Source organism: Ranitomeya imitator, chromosome 3, assembly GCF_032444005.1.
Source record: "Ranitomeya imitator isolate aRanImi1 chromosome 3, aRanImi1.pri, whole genome shotgun sequence".
Classification (NCBI taxonomy): domain Eukaryota; kingdom Metazoa; phylum Chordata; class Amphibia; order Anura; family Dendrobatidae; genus Ranitomeya; species Ranitomeya imitator.
Window position 1 is genome coordinate 435,468,523 of NC_091284.1, and position 18,057 is coordinate 435,486,579.

Sequence of the window (18,057 nt, forward strand, 5' to 3'; positions counted from 1 at the left end):
CACTGCCTACATAGTACATAGCAGCCATGTAGTATACAATGCAGCCCACGCAGTATGTAACACAGTCCACGTAGTATATAACAATGTGGGCACTATATGCGTGGTTAAAAAGACTTAAAATAAAAAATAAACATGTACTCACCTTCCGAAGGCTCTTTGAAGTCCTGGCGCCTGTGTGCGGTGCACGTGGCAGCTTCCGGTCCCAGGGTTGGTATGAGCGCAGGACCTGTGATGACGTCGCGGTCACATGACCGTGACGTCATGGCAGTTCCTTCTCGCATAGCATCCTTGGCACCGGAACCTGCCGCTTGCACTGCCGAGGACAGCGCCACGTTGGAGGGTGAGAATAACTTTTTTTTAATTATTATTATTTGTAACATTAGATCTTTTTACTATTGATGCTGCATACAAAGCATCAATAGTAAAAAGTTTGTCACACAGGGTTAATAGCTGTGTTAATGGAGTGCATTACACGGCGGCATAACGTGGTCCATTAACGCTGCCATTAACCCTGTGTGAGGGCTGACTGGAGGGGAGTATGGAGCAGGCACTGACTGCGGGGAGGAAGGAGCGGCCATTTTGCTGCCGGACTGTGCCCATCACTGATTGGTCGTGGCAATGGTCGTGGGCGTTTTGCCATGACCAATCAGCGACTTGAATTTCCATAACAGACAGAGGCCGCGACCAATGAATATCCGTGGCAGACAGACAGAAAGACAGACAGACAGACCAAAGTGACCCTTAGACAATTATATAGTAGATGACACACCAAAGAGCACACAAGAGCGCAGCGTCAAAAACGCGATAAAAACACATTTGAAAAAAAAAACAATGAAAAACCTAATTTAAATATTAGGTGGCGAAATTCTGCAGCTTCAAAAGCTCATCGTGGGAACGTAGCCTTGATGTCTGCAGCACGTTGACGTATGTAGCCAGTCATTGAGCTCAGTGCCTCGTTCCGTCAACTCAGGTAGAACCGTTGAGCTCACTTAGTGGCTGCAGCGTTTTCAATGTGACATCAGGAGCAGCCACGGAGACTCAGAGTTGCACCCAATGAGGGTGAGTAAAGTACGGTTTGTTTTTTTAATCTAAAACCTTTAATGCATTTAAAGATATCCATGTTTTTAAAAGTTGTGCAAAAAAATGTCCACTGCATGGAGGCCCAATCTGAAAACTTACAGTTGCAAGAAAAAGTAACTAACCCTTTGGAATTATCAGTACATTTGCAATGATCACTAATAAATGTGGTCCAACTGTTATCATAGATAATCACAAGCACATAGACAGTTGTTCAATTCATAACTTTTGTTGAGCACATTGAGTAAATATTCACAATATAGGTAAAAACGTGACTAGGCCCTTGAATTTCTTAACCTGCAGAGCCTCCTATTACAGCAATCACCACCATCAAATATTTCCTGTAGCTGCCAATAAGATTTGTATTTATGATTATTCTTTCCTGCAAATGTGTGTCAGTTACTAAATATTTTCACATCTCATGAATTTTTAGGTTAGGACTCTGACTTGGCCGTTACAAAATGCAAGTTATCTTCTTTATAAAACTTTGTATAGTTTTACTTGTGGTTTTTGTGTCATTGTTTTGCTCATTGTTCACATGGCAGCCAAAATTATTATGCTTCCTCCATCATGCCTCACAGATGTGCTGATGTTTTTTGTGTTGGGGTGGTGTTCTTTTCCTCCAGACATAGCATTGTGCATTTGTGCTAAAAATACAGTTCCACTATTGTCCATAGAACATTTTCCCTAAAGCATTGTGGAACATGCACATGGTCTTAGGCAAATTTGAAATTGACTACAATGTTTATTTGGATAGCAGATGCTTTCTTCATAGCATTCTTCCATAAACATTATTCCTAATTAGTGTTCTTCTAATATTTGACACAATATCACAAAGTGTTTGATGTTGGTAGTAGGTCGTTTGTTGTTCCTTTGGTGTGGCATGGTCCAGTGTTCTTGAGAAAAAATAGATGTATCAGTAACCAAGTGTTGTGCACCTCTAGTGTATTTAACAGGCATAGCACCATTGATAGCCACACTTCTAATATTATAACACTGATTGAAACTTTTTCACTAATTAAGTATTGGATAAGCGATTGTCACTTAACTTTTTAAACTGTACTGTTAAAGTTTAGGCTATGTGGAAAATGTTCTAATCCCATTGTTATGTCCATCAGAGATCACAGACTTGGCATAAGAAACCCCAAATCTTCACCCTTTAAAGCCATGAACAGGGGCCTGGTCTAATCAGAGGCAAGACGGTTTCTCATGTAGGGTCAAAACCAAGAAGTCATGTCTACGACAAAATCAGAAGACTAGCTGGTAGTCAAAATACAAGTCGAAGTCAGATCAGATTATACGAAATAGCACACAGGAACAAAGTATCAAAGAGCCCAGGTCTAGCTGAAACTAACTAAATAACTGGTCGCTTGAGATTGTCAGCTGGGGTTCATATAGAAGGCTGCCATGGCTCCCAGCAGAAAGATAATTACATATCAGCTCACTGCAGAAACATAGGTGGACCGGAAAGAGACAACTAGTCTTAGCAATCTAAAAGGTAAACTGCCACACTTTGCATGTAATAATTAGACAGTGTAAACTTAGACTAGACAGTCTTAACATGCACCTCATTTAACACAGTGGCTCGTGTAAAATGATAAATACAGCATGTTACTCTTTTCTACTTTTACTTTTTAAGCCAAATATTGGAGCATACCTTGAGTTAATTTTGTATATGTTATAAACACCTTAACTAAAAAAGTGGGGAGTGTTTTGTACAAGTAAAGGACTTTTCTATGTTTGTCATTTGCTTTAACCCCTTCTCACCCCGAAGCCTGTTTTCAACTTCCTGACCAGGCCATTTTTTCAATTCTGACCACTATCACTTTATGAGGTCATAACTCTGAAACGCTTCAACGGATCCTGGTGATTCTGAGAAAGGTTTCTGGAGACATATTGTACTTTATGATAGTGGTAAAATTTCTTCGATATGACTTGCATTTATTTGTGAAAAAAATGGAAATTTGGCGAACGTTTTGAAACTTTTGCAATTTTTAAACTTTTAGTTTTTATGCCCTTAAATTAGAGAGTCATATCATTCAAAATAGTTAATAAATAACATTACCACATGTCTGCTTTACATTAGCACAATTTTGGAAACATAATTTTTTTTTGTTAGGAAGTTATAAGGGTTAACAATTGACCAGCGATTTCTAATTTTTACAACTACATTTGCAAAACCATTATTTTTAGGGACCACCTCACACTTGAAGTGACTTTGAGGGGTCTATATGACATAAAATGCCCAAAAGTGAGACCATTCTAAAGACTGCACCCCTCAAGATACTCAAAACCACATTCAAAAAGTTTATTAACCCTTCAGGTGCTTCACAGGAATTTTTGGAATGTTTAAAAAAAATTGAACATTTAACTTTTTTCACAAAATTTTTAATTCAGACCCAATTTGTTTTATTTTTACCAAGGGTAACAGGAGAAATTGGACCACAAAAGTCGTTGTACAATTTGTCCTGACTACGCTGATACCCCATATGTTGGGGTAAACCATTGTTTGGGCACATGGCAGAGCTCGGAAGGGAAGAAGCGCCATTTGACTTTTCAATGCAAAATTTGCTGGAATTGAGATCGGACACCATGTCGCATTTGGAGAGCCCCTGGTGTGCCTAAACAGTGGAAACTGTCCACAAGTGACACCATTTTGGAAAGTAGACCCCCTAAGGAACTAATCTAGATGTGTGGTGAGCACTTTGAACCTCCAAGTGCTTCACAGAAGTTTATCATGTAGAGCTGTAAATAAAATCATAATTTTTTCACAAAAAATGATGTTTTCACCCAAAATTTTTAATTTTGCCAAGGGTAAAAGGACAAATTGGACCTGAAAATTTGTTGTCCAATTTGTCCTGAGTACGCTGATACCCTGTGTGTGGGGGTAAACCACTGTTTGGGCGCATGGCAGAGCTCGGAAGGGAAGGAGCGCCGTTTGCCTTTTCAATGCAAAATTTGCTGGAATTGAGATCGGAACCCATGTCGCGTTTGTAGAACCCCTGATGTGCCTAAACAGTGGAAACCCCTACAAGTGACCCCATTTTTGAAAGAAGACCCCCTAAGGAACTTATCTAGATGTGTGGTGAGCACTTTTAACCTCCAATTGTTTCACTAAAGTTTAGAATGTAGAGCCGTCAAAATTAAAAAAATCATTTTTTCTTTCCACAAAATGATCTTTTAGCCCGCAATTTTTTTCCCAAGGGTAACAGGAGAAATTGGTGAGTACGCTGATACTCCATATGTGGGGGAATAACTGTTTGGACACACGGCAGAGCTCGGAAGGGAAGGAGCGCCGTTTGGAATGCAGACTTAGATAGATTGGTCTGCAGGCGTCACGTTGCATTTGCAGAGCCCCTGATGTACCTAAACAGTAGAAACCCCCCACAAGTGACCCCATATTGGAAAGTAGACCCCCTAGGAACTTGAATGAATGGAAAGTAGGTCAATGACCTGTAGTTACCTTCATTCGCGGTGATGCGCCCTCTGCTGGATGTCCTCATATGACCTCGAGCGTGGGAACTTTTCTGAATATTTTCCCAGCCTCGAGGTCATATGAGGACAGCCAGCAGAGGGCGCATCACCGCGAATGAAGGTAACTACAGGTCATTGACCTACTTTCCATTCATTCGCTGGGGTTTTACTGGCATGAGCACAGCTGCATTAGCGGAGCTCCTGTCTGTAAAATAATTTAACCCCTTCAGATGGATTTACATTGTCAGACATATCGATGGAAGGTATGAGATATTGTTGGTTTATTATTTTTAATTTGTTACAGGTCGAGGGTCTTCAGGTGGATTGAGAGTGGAATAAAATATTACAACAACCTGTGAGTTTATTTCATTAAAATACTTTGCAATATTGTGTGTTTTTTTAACCATTTCATGCTATTGTGGATAGGTGTCATAATTGACGCCTCTCCATTATTAATCTGGCTTAATGTCACCTTACAATAGCAAGGTGACATTAACCCTTCATTACCCCATATCCCACCACTACACGGGAATGGGAAGAGAGTGGCCAAGTGCCAGAATAGGCGCATCTTCCAGATGTGCCTTTTCTGGGGTGGCTGGGGGCAGATGTTTTTAACCAGGGGGGGCCAATAACCATGGACCCTCTCCAGGCTATTAATATCTGCCCTCAGTCACTGGCTTTATTACTCTGGCGGAGAAAATTGCGCGGGAGCCCACGCCAATTTTTCCCGCCATTTAACCCTTTAATTTAATAGCCCAAATTTTGCACATACACACTGCTAACAGTAGTGTGGAATATGCAAAAAAAATGGTGATATGAGATGGTTTACTGTATGTGAACCATGTTTCATATCATGTCGGGTTTAGGAAGGAGATAGCAAAGCCGGCAATTGAATTACCGGCTTATAAGCTATCTCGCGCTGCATGAAATATTAATATATATATATACAGTGGGGCAAAAAAGTATTTAGTCAGTCAGCAATAGTGCAAGTTCCACCACTTAAAAAGATGAGAGGTGTCTGTAATTTACATCATAGGTAGACCTCAACTATGGGAGACAAACTGAGAAAAAAAAATCCAGAAAATCACATTGTCTGTTTTTTTAACATTTTATTTGCATATTATGGTGGAAAATAAGTATTTGGTCAGAAACAAACAATCAAGATTTCTGGCTCTCACAGACCTGTAACTTCTTCTTTAAGAGTCTCCTCTTTCCTCCACTCATTACCTGTAGTAATGGCACCTGTTTAAACTTGTTATCAGTATAAAAAGATACCTGTGCACACCCTCAAACAGTCTGACTCCAAACTCCACTATGGTGAAGACCAAAGAGCTGTCAAAGGACACCAGAAACAAAATTGTAGCCTTGCACCAGGCTGGGAAGACTGAATCTGCAATAGCCAACCAGCTTGGAGTGAAGAAATCAACAGTGGGAGCAATAATTAGAAAATGGAAGACATACAAGACCACTGATAATCTCCCTCGATCTGGGGCTCCACGCAAAATCCCACCCCGTGGGGTCAGAATGATCACAAGAACGGTGAGCAAAAATCCCAGAACCATGCGGGGGGACCTAGTGAATGAACTGCAGAGAGCTGGGACCAATGTAACAAGGCCTACCATAAGTAACACACTACGCCACCATGGACTCAGATCCTGCAGTGCCAGACGTGTCCCACTGCTTAAGCCAGTACATGTCCGGGCCCGTCTGAAGTTTGCTAGAGAGCCTTTGGATGATCCAGAGGAGTTTTGGGAGAATGTCCTATGGTCTGATGAAACCAAACTGGAACTGTTTGGTAGAAACACAACTTGTCGTGTTTGGAGGAAAAAGAATACTGAGTTGCATCCATCAAACACCATACCTACTGTAAAGCATGGTGGTGGAAACATCATGCTTTGGGGCTGTTTCTCTGCAAAGGGGCCAGGACGACTGATCCGGGTACATGAAAGAATGAATGGGGCCATGTATCGTGAGATTTTGAGTGCAAACCTCCTTCCATCAGCAAGGGCATTGAAGATGAAACGTGGCTGGGTCTTTCAACATGACAATGATCCAAAGCACACCGCCAGGGCAACGAAGGAGTGGCTTCGTAAGAATCATTTCAACGTCCTGAAGTGGCCTAGCCAGTCTCCAGATCTCAACCCTATAGAAAACCTTTGGAGGGAGTTGAAAGTCTGTGTTGCCAAGCGAAAAGCCAAAAACATCACTGCTCTAGAGGAGATCTGCATGGAGGAATGGGCCAACATACCAACAACAGTGTGTGGCAACCTTGTGAAGACTTACAGAAAACGTTTGACCTCTGTCATTGCCAACAAAGGATATATTACAAAGTATTGAGATGAAATTTTGTTTCTGACCAAATACTTATTTTCCGCCATAATATGCAAATAAAATGTTAAAAAAACAGACAATGTGATTTTCTGGATTTTTTTTTCTCAGTTTGTCTCCCATAGTTGAGGTCTACCTATGATGTAAATTACAGACGCCTCTCATCTTTTTAAGTGGTGGAACTTGCACTATTGCTGACTGACTAAATACTTTTTTGCCCCACTGTATTAATATTTCATCCAGCGCGAGATAGCTTATAGGCCAGAGTAGTAAAGCCAGTGACTTGTTATATATATATATATATATATATGTGTCTCAATGACATATATATATATATATATATATATATACCTATTCTATGTGTACATATTTATTCTACCTATTCTATTGTAAGCTGTCAGTGTGATTTTACTGTACACCGCAATGAATTGCCGGCTTTTCTCTCTAACACCGCTGCGTATTTCTCGCAAGTCACACTGCTGGTCCGTGTGTAATCCATATTTTTCTTGCCCCATAGATTTTCATTGGCATATTTTTTGCGCAATACGGTGACAAACGCAGCATGCTGCGATTTTCTACGGCCGTAGAAGACCGTATAATACGGATCAGTAAAATACGGCTGATAGGAGCTGGGGCATAGAGAAGCATTGTACCGTATGCAATCCGTTTTTTCAGCACCTCTCTTATGTCCGTAAAACACGGTAGTGTCACGCCGGCCTAAGGGTATGTGCACACGTTGTGGATTCTCTGCGTTTTTTGAGGTGCAGAAACGCTGCAGATCCGCAATTGATTTACAGTACAATGTAAATCAATGAGAAAAAAAATGCTGTGCACACTTTGCGGAAAATCCGCTGTGGAAACGCTGCGGTTTAAAAGAAGTAGCATTTCACTTCTTTTTTTGTGAATCTGCAGCGTTTTTGTACCCATTCCATTATAGAAAACCGCAGGGGTAAAAAACGCAGCAAATCCGCAAGAAAACCGCAGCAAAAACGCATAAAAAACGATGCGGAACTGCGCAAATAACGCAACAAATCCGCAGGTGCGTTTTCTGTCAGGAGAGGCAGAATCCGCACCAGAAATTCCTAAGCCTAATCCGCAAATTGTGCACATAGCCTTAGGAACCTTTCTAAACGCTTAGGCTGGTTTCACACTTGCGTTTCAAAACGCATGCGTTTTTTTAAAAAACGCATGGTGAAAAAACACATGTAAACGCATGCAAACGCTGCGTTTTTTTTGACGCATGCGTTTTTGCATGTGGTGAAAAAAAACGCAGCGTTTTGACGCGTTTACATGCGTTTTTTCATGTGTTTGCGTTTTTTAAACGCATGCTGAGAAATGTGTTGCAGCTGCCAATCATCAAAATAAAGTAAAAAACCCACTATAAACAGAAATAGTTAGGGTTAGGGGTAGGGTTAGGGGTAGGGATCATAACCCTAACCCTAACCCTAAAGGGATCCTAACCCTACCCCTAACCCTAAGCCTAAAGGGATCCTAACCCTAACCCTAAAGGGTGGCATATCAGTGTGTTTTCTGTTTTTTTTTTAAATAAAAACGCATGCGTTTTTAAAGCAAACAAACGCATGTGCTTAAAAACGCATGCATTTCCATTGACTTCAATGTATTTTTTGACACAAAAAAACGCATGAAAACGCATGCGTTTTTATGTGTCAAAAAAACGCCTCTCAAAAATACTACAAGTTGCATTTCTGAAAAAGAACGCATGCAGCAAAAAAACGCATGCGTTTCAAAACACGACCAAACGCGTACAACAAAAAACGCATGCGTTTTCAATGTTAAATATAGGGAAAAAAACGCATGCGTTTTTTTGTGCAAAAAACGCTGCAGACAAAAACGCAAGTGTGAAACCACCCTTAGAAAGCCTTTGCAGGTGTTTTTTGTTAATTATTCTATTTACTGAGATAATGAATTTTGGGTTTTCATTGGCTGTAAACCATAATCATCAACATTAACAGAAATAACACTTGAAATAGATCACTTTGTTTGTAATGACTCTATATAATATATGATTTTCACTTTTTGTATTGAAGAACTGAAATAAATTAACTTTTTGATGATATTCTACTTTAGTGAGAAGCACTTGTATATCTGTATGTATTGTAAACATAGAGAATTACTATATGACATAGAGAATTACTGTATGTAAAAGCTGATGTTAAAAACAAATTGCATTCGCATGTCATACAGATGCTAGGTGAGAAAAAAAATGTATGACACTCGCCTGACACTCTCCAACTTTTCTGGCTGATAATCTCAGCTACTTTATATACACAGATGTGAGTGAACCCTAAGGCCGGAGTCACACTAGAGAGTTTTATGGACGTATGAGAGGTGCAACAACTACGCATTGCACACGGACCAATGATTCTCTATCGGGCAGCTCCTATCTGCCGTATGTTTCTCAGCCGTATTTTACCGGCGTAGAAAATCGTAGCATGCTGCGTTTGTCAGCGTATTGCGCAAAAAATCCACCAATGAAAGTCTATGGGGGCGAGAAAAATACAGATTACACACGGACCATCAGTGTAACTTGCGAAAAATACGCAGCGGGGTTCTAGAGAAAAGCCGGCAATTCAGCGCGGTGTACAGTAAAATCACACTGACAGGTTAGAATAGACTAGATCAAACAAATGTCTACACATAGTATAGGGATATATACGAGGAGCGATCCAAAAGTAATGATAATCAATACTAAACACAATGAATATAGTCAAATTTTTTTTAAATTTTTTTACATAGTCTCCTAACAAGTCTATACATTTAGTCCATCTCTTTTCTAAACTTAGAATTCCCTTAGAAAAAATTCTTGATCTTGACCCTCAAAAAAATCCCCAACAGCGGTTATCACGTCGCTATTGTCATCAAATTTCTTGCCCCGGAGGTGTTCCTTGAGCCGAGGAAAGAGAAAGAAGGCACTGGGGGCTAGATCTGGTCAATAGGGGGGGTGTTCCACCCGTTCAAAGCCCGCTTCTTGAATGGTAGCCATGGCAACTGCAGCTTTGTGAGCCGGCACGTTATCTTGGTGAAACAGCACTCCAGCCCGCAGTTTGCCACGCCTTTTCTCCTTGATAGCCTCCCACAATCTTCTTATTTGTTCTGCGTAGTAAGAGCCCGTAATAGTGGCTCCCTTCTCCAAATAGTCCACCATAATAATTCCTTCAGCGTCCCAAAAAACAGACTCCATAACCTTCCCTGCTGAGCTTGACACTTTGAATTTCTTCGGCGTCGGTTCGTCGGCTCGTTTCCACGTCATCGATTGTTGTTTAGTTTCAGGATCAAAGTGGTGGATCCAGGTCTCGTCCATGGTCAAAAAACGTGACAAAAAATTTTCCTTGTCTGCTTGGAACTTTTCGAGATTTGCTATTGAAATGTCAACTCGTTTCTTCTTTTGCTTGTCGGTTAACATTTTTGGCACCCAACGCGCGGAGACCTTTCTCATATGCAATTCTTCTGCAAGGATTCGTTGAATACTGCCATATGAGATCCCTGGGACCTCAGCTACATGCCTGATAGTCACTCTTCGATCTGCCAATACAACTTCTTCAACTTTTTTCACGTTTTCTTCATTGAGGGACGTGGATGGGCGTCCTTACATAGTAACATAGTAACATAGTAACATAGTTAGTAAGGCCGAAAAAATACATTTGTCCATCCAGTTCAGCCTATATTTCATCATAATAAATCCCCAGATCTACGTCCTTCTACCGAACCTAATAATTGTATGATACAATATTGTTCTGCTCCAGGAAGACATCCAGGCCTCTCTTGAACCCCTCGACTGAGTTCGCCATCACCACCTCCTCAGGCAAGCAATTCCAGATTCTCACTGCCCTAACAGTAAAGAATCCTCTTCTATGTTGGTGGAAAAACCTTCTCTCCTCCAGACACAAAGAATGCCCCCTTGTGCCCGTCACCTTCCTTGGTATAAACAGATCCTCAGCGAGATATTTGTATTGTCCCCTTATATACTTATACATGGTTATTAGATCGCCCCTCAGTCGTCTTTTTTCTAGACTAAATAATCCTAATTTCGCTAATCTATCTGGGTATTGTAGTTCTCCCATCCCCTTTATTAATTTTGTTGCCCTCCTTTGTACTCTCTCTAGTTCCATTATATCCTTCCTGAGCACCGGTGCCCAAAACTGGACACAGTACTCCATGTGCGGTCTAACTAGGGATTTGTACAGAGGCAGTATAATGCTCTCATCATGTGTATCCAGACCTCTTTCCTTCCGTCGATGTTCTTCCCAGCTTAAATTCCTTGGCCCAGCATGCAACTGTGGAATATGGAGGAGAAGAGTCCCCCAATGTTTCCACCAAGTTGCTGTGTATGTCTTTGGTAGTCATTTTTTTCAAGCAGAGGTATTTGATGACAGCTCTGAGTTCGTTTTTTTCCATTTTGATGTTCACTCCTCAGCAGATCATATTCAAATGAATGTAGCTCCTGGGAATCGTGGTCTATTTAAGTGATTTTTATTTCCTGGACTAGTGGGTACCTAAGAGAGAAGAAAACATGCTATTTTAATTTCTGTGTGCAATAGAAATAACCGATTATCATTACTTTTGGATCGCCCCTCGTATATATGTCAGTGAGATAGCGCTAGATAGCATAAAAGCCGATAATCAAATCTCCTTATCAAACCCGACAGGATATGAGACACCGCAAGTCTACCATGCTACGTTCCCCTGCTTTCAATTCATTCCCCAGTTTTTACAGCCAGGGGCAGGCTGCATTAGCAGGCTCCTGGCTGTAAAATTATTTAACCCCTTCAGATGGATTTACAGCGTGGGACGTGACTGAGTGCAGGAAAGGTATGGGATATTGTTGCTTGTTTTTTTTTTCTTTTACAGAATGAGGGTCGTCATTTGGATTAAGAGTATAAAAAACTATTACAACACCCAGTGTCTTTATTTCAATAAAATACTTTTTTCATAATATGTGTGTGTTTTATTAACCATTTACTATTGGATTAACAATGGATAGATGTCTTATTGACATCTCTCCATTATTAACCAGGCTTAGTGTCACCTTACAATAGCAAGGTGGCATTAACCCTTTATTATACCATATCCCACTGCTACAGGGGAGTGGGAAGAGAGTGGCTAAATGCCAGAACAGGCGCATCTTAGAGATGTGCCTTTTCTGGGGTGGCTGGGGGCAGATGTTTTTAGCCGGGGGGGGGGGCAATATCCATGGTCCCTCTCTAGGCTATTAATATCTGCCCTCAACCACTGGCTTTCCCACTCTGGTGGAGAAAACTGCACGGAAGCCCACGCCAGTTTTTTCCGCGATTTAACCCTTTATTTTAACAGCTAGAGCCCCCAAATTTTGCACTCGGACTCGACTAACATTAGTAGTGAGGAATATGCCAAAAAAAGGGATATCATGTCGGGTTTGGGAAGGAGATAGCAAAAGCCGGCAATTGAATTACCGGCTTTTCTGCTATCTCGTGCTGTATGAAATATAAATATATATATATGTGTGTCTCACTGACGTATATATATATATATATATATATACAGTGAGGCTAAAAAGTATTTAGTCAGTCAGCAATAGTGCAAGTTCCACCACTTAAAAAGATGAAAGGCGTCTGTAATTTACATCATAGGTAGACCTCAACTATGGGAGACAAACTGAGAAAAAAAAATCCAGAAAATCACATTGTCTGTTTTTTTATCATTTTATTTGCATATTATGGTGAAAAATAAGTATTTGGTCAGAAACAAACAATCAAGATTTCTGGCTCTCACAGACCTGTAACTTCTTCTTTAAGAGTCTCCTCTTTCCTCCACTCATTACCTGTAGTAATGGCACCTGTTTAAACTTGTTATCAGTATAAAAAGACACCTGTGCACACCCTCAAACAGTCTGACTCCAAACTCCACTATGGTGAAGACCAAAGAGCTGTCAAAGGACACCAGAAACAAAATTGTAGCCCTGCACCAGGCTGGGAAGACTGAATCTGCAATAGCCAACCAGCTTGGAGTGAAGAAATCAACAGTGGGAGCAATAATTAGAAAATGGAAGACATACAAGACCACTGATAATCTCCCTCGATCTGGGGCTCCACGCAAAATCCCACCCCGTGGGGTCAGAATGATCACAAGAACGGTGAGCAAAAATCCCAGAACCACACGGGGGGACCTAGTGAATGAACTGCAGAGAGCTGGGACCAATGTAACAAGGCCTACCATAAGTAACACACTACGCTACCATGGACTCAGATCCTGCAGTGCCAGACGTGTCCCACTGCTTAAGCCAGTACATGTCCGGGCCCGTCTGAAGTTTGTTAGAGAGCATTTGGATGATCCAGAGGAGTTTTGGGAGAATGTCCTATGGTCTGATGAAACCAAACTGGAACTGTTTGGTAGAAACACAACTTGTCGTGTTTGGAGGAAAAAGAATACTGAGTTGCATCCATCAAACACCATACCTACTGTAAAGCATGGTGGTGGAAACATCATGCTTTGGGGCTGTTTCTCTCAAAGGGGCCAGGACGACTGATCCGGGTACATGAAAGAATGAATAAAGGCCATGTATCGTGAGATTTTGAATGCAAACCTCCTTCCATCAGCAAGGGCATTGAAGATGAAACGTGGCTGGGTCTTTCAACATGACAATGATCCAAAGCACACCGCCAGGGCAACGAAGGAGTGGCTTCGTAAGAAGCATTTCAAGGTCCTGGAGTGGCCTAGCCAGTCTCCAGATCTCAACCCTATAGAAAACCTTTGGAGAGAGTTGAAAGTCCGTGTTGCCAAGCGAAAAGCCAAAAACATCATTGTTCTAGAGGAGATCTGCATGGAGGAATGGGCCAACATACCAACAACAGTGTGTGGCAACCTTTTGAAGACTTACAGAAAACGTTTGACCTCTGTCATTGCCAACAAAGGATATATTACAAAGTATTGAGATGAAATTTTGTTTCTGACCAAATACTTATTTTCCACCATTATATTCAAATAAAATGTTAAAAAAACAGACAATGTGATTTTCTGGATTTTTTTTTCTCAGTTTGTCTCCCATAGTTGAGGTCTACCTATGATGTAAATTACAGACGCCTCTCATCTTTTTAAGTGGTGGAACTTGCACTATTGCTGACTGACTAAATACTTTTTTGCCCCACTGTATATATATATATATATATATAGACTGTATATATGTTTTCACGAATATTTGAGCCCATGGATCTATTCTATGTCCATTTTGCAAGCCGTCGAGAAAATCTCGCTGTACGGATGCCATATGGATGACATACGGAGGTTTCCATGCGCAAAATACGCAGCCACACCCTGCCTACGGATGACATATGGATCACTGTTTTGGGATCATTTCTGCGTATTACGCCTGTAAAATACGGACCGTATTTCCCTACGCTGAGTGTGACGCCGGCCTTACAGTGTAAGCCGATGGAGTGGCAGAACCATGACCCTCAGGCTTTCATTGTAAGACTTCGTTTCCAATTGCGTTTAAAAAATCGCTCTGATATTGATCCAGAAAAGTAGGACGTGTGCCATGCGAGTGTCATGCGAGTACAATGCTATTTTTCTCACAAACCACCCGTATGACATCCGTATGTAATGCTTTTTTTTCTTTTTTTTGTATTATTCTACAATCATTTACAGGACTGTTAACAGTGTTCTATGCTACATAATAGTAATGTGTCCATAAGAATTGGACAGCATACAAATGGTCCATGTGCTGTTCGTTTTCTTTTCTCACATCCATTGATTTGCATGCTGTGATTTTTACCCTCTGTACGATTTCAGCTGAGGAAAAAAATGCAGATGAGCACTGACTCATTGAATAACATTTGGTGCATGTGCAATGTGAATTTTTTATCTCATTCAGTTACCGAGTTTATACACAAGTAGGAACGAGGCCTAACAGACTTCCGGCTCATGCATAGAGCTAGGCGGCTAGTCGCAATTGCTGTGACGTCACTGAGAACAGCAGGAGATCGGCACTGAACACCAGAGAGAGTGGCGGTAGTGCAACACCCGCTAGGACCGTGGGGTACTCGGAGCCGGGTCGGACAGTTCTTAAAGGGGTGGTCACGGCAGCAGTGACCTGGTCCGTGGCCCGGGGAGCACAATTAAAAGAGATGAGGGAATGTTTTGTAGGGGATTGTTCATGACGCCACCTGTGGTATTCGGCTATAGATGGCCGACACTGTTTAAAAGGACCACTGGGGCCGATTGGGATGCCGCTAGGATGGTCCTGCTCCACACAGGTGGAGCAGGGCCCCAGGGCTACCAGTCTATGAGGGGTTGTGGACGTTGGGGTGCAGGAATGATTGGAGGACATAGGGACTTTCTTTACCTTTAATTGTAGGTGCAGTCCAGAGCACAAGTACAGGTGGTATTGGAGATCGAGGCAGCCTGGAAGCAGTTCAGAATCCCCCTAGCCAGGTGGGGTTGGAAGCCTCCCTACTGCACCGTTCTTTAGGTTCTTGATGCCTTAAGCTCTCTTCAAGTCCCTCTCTCAGTCTGTCCTTTTAGTGGAACCCTACCCGCATGGCAGGCAGCTTGAGCCTGTTCCAGGTGTCACTTCCTCGTGGTGACTCCGGGCTCTAGTTTGCTGCTGTGCCTTCGGGTGTCAGCTGTGGCCAGGAGACCTGCAATCTCCAGTTCTCTGGATTCAGCTGCTGGGCATGCAGTTCCCACACATCCACGGACTCCAGTGTCCGGTCTGTTGCGCTCAATCCTGGGGTGAGCTCAGTCGCAGCTCCTATCCCCAGCTTCTCCTCACTTGCTTCCTTTTCCACAGACTAGCTCTGACTGACTGACTAACCCCACCTCCAGACCAGAACTTATCAGGGAAGTTCCCCTGAAACTGGGTTTAGAGCTCCCCCTTCTGGTCTGGAGTCAGGAAAGTGTTGCATGCTAAAGTTACCTGTTAAAGGGATCCCTTCTTGCTTCCAGGCATGGCATCACCCCCTGTGCGGGAGGCATTGCCACTGTGGCATCTGGACTCCTGGGGTGACACATTCTCCCCTAGTAAAATTCAGTACTCCCGGACTGAGGAAACATAAAACAAACATTATTATTAGCAAACAAACATTATTAACAAATGAACAGTTATGGCTATTACAAGATTTCAAAAATGAAAAATTACAAAAACCTCAAAAACGGTAAACAATTGACAATTAAGTTCCTGAGGGCAACACTGGTCCATTTGTGTTACCCTAAGGACTTTGAGTTTCCTCGGTGGGCCCTTCCCTAACTGTTGTGAATTCTGTGGCAGAGCTCCCTCCTGTGGTCACAAGTGGTACTTCGGCTGATTCTCTCTGTGAGCTTCCGTTGGTGGAGGAGAGTGGTACTGTGGCTTCTGAGTTTCCTTCCTCAGGTGATGTGGTGAAGTCGTTAGGTGCTGCTCTATTTAACTCCACCTAGTGCTTTGATCCTGGCCTCCAGTCAATGTTCTAGTATTGGACCTGTTTCCTCCTGGATCGTTCCTGTGGCCTGCTGCTCTGCATAGCTAAGTTCCGCTTTTGCTATTTTGTTTGCTGTTTTTTTCTGTCCAGCTTGCTTATTTGTTTTCTTGCTTGCTGGAAGCTCTGGGACGCAGAGGGTGTACCTCCGTGCCGTTAGTTCGGTACGGAGGGTCTTTTTGCCCCCTTTGCGTGGTTGTTTGTAGGGTTTTGTGTTGACCGCAAATTTACCTTTCCTATCCTCGCTCTGTTCAGAAAGTCGGGCCTCACAGTGCTAAATCTATTTCATCTCTACGTTTGTCTTTTCATCTTAACTCACAGTCATTATATGTGGGGGCTGCCTTTTCCTTTGGGGTATTTCTCTGAGGCAAGGTAGGCTTATTTTCTATTTTCAGGCTAGCTAGTTTCTCAGGTTGTGCCGATTTGCATAGGGAGCGTTAGGCGCAATCCATGGCTGCCTCTAGTGTGGTTGGAGAGGATTAGGGATTGCGGTCAGCAGAGTTCCCACGTCTCAGAGCTCGTTCTATGTTTTTGGGTTATTGTCAGGTCACTGTATGTGCTCTGACTTCTATGTCCATTGTGGTACTGAATTACCAGATCATAACACCTAACCCACCTTTGCTTCATTCCCAGGCGTGGCTATGGGACTCCAGACCTGACTTTACCTGGCTCTTCAGCCACGCCAATGGTTTATGTTTATGTCAGGTTGGGGAAATATACACAATGAAGGTCCTGACCACACATAGTCCTGTGGCCCAATTGTCCTTCAACAGGTAAAATAGAGTGGCTCAAAAGTTCTTACAGAGTCTCTGTAGGTTCATACGCTTAGTGGTTGCAATTATATACATTTCAACTTATTTAAATCATTAATACATTAACATTTTAGTCCCTATATCAGGCTGGGATATGACCTTTGGTACTACGGGTGGATCTACGCAGTACAGGTACCTCTGATGACCTAGTCTGGTCTGATGTGTCTGCTGCTGCTGTTGTGGACTTACTAGTGTCTGTGCTACTAGTAGGCCTGCATTGTAATGGAAAACTGGGCAACCGTTTGCGACTTCTTAGACTCACCATGGGTCTGGCAGATTCACCGTTAGCAGGAGGTAGATTTTCTTGCTCCGCTGTGGTGTGGCATCTTATGCTTGAGCTGATGGATCTAGAGTCTCTGCTGCTTCAGGTACAGTAGGTTGGGAAAAGATCAAGACAGGTACTATGATGGCTTGGTTTACCTATGTCCATGACTGGGGAAAGTCTCCAAGAATGGTATGATTTTTCTATTCCTCCTCTTCTATGGGTTGAGGGGGATCTTGATCTTTTTCTTTGTTTTTCAATTGGTCAGGGCATAATTTCAGATGATCCCTTGATACTGCTGCTGAGGATTCTCCTCCATCTTTACTGATAAGGCACACATTGGTGTTATCAAAGTTTGAAGGCATGATGGTGTATGGTTCAGCCTCCCACTGATCATCTAGTTTGTGCACTCGTCTCTCCGAGTGAGTACTTGTTCTCTAGGTGACAAGGGAACTGCATGCTGATTATAGTTTCTCTCCTGCCTCTGTCTTGCCTGGGGCAAACTTTTCTCCACACATTCTTGCACTTTGCGGTATTGCTGCTGCCGCTCTGTATCCCAGTCTGCATCTGGTGAGGTGATTTCAGGTGGTAGGACTCCCATGACCAAGTCAATAGGTAACTTGCCAGGCCTCGCTCTCATTAGATAGGCACGTGT

The 18,057-nt window shown here is 42.4% G+C and overlaps 1 protein-coding gene across 11 annotated transcripts in view; it reads left to right on the forward strand.

The window, feature by feature from the left end:
- REPS2 (RALBP1 associated Eps domain containing 2) overlaps positions 1-18,057 on the forward strand; it is a 441,759-nt gene that overhangs the window by 23,656 nt on the left and 400,046 nt on the right. The window contains exon 1 of one of the 11 annotated variants that reach the window (XM_069757324.1): positions 4,879-4,906. The exons of the other annotated variants lie outside the window; for them this stretch is intronic. The gene's annotated coding sequence lies outside the window, so the exon portion shown is untranslated. Of the gene's footprint in view, positions 1-4,878; positions 4,907-18,057 lie in introns of those variants that run through there. 11 annotated transcript variants of the gene reach the window in all.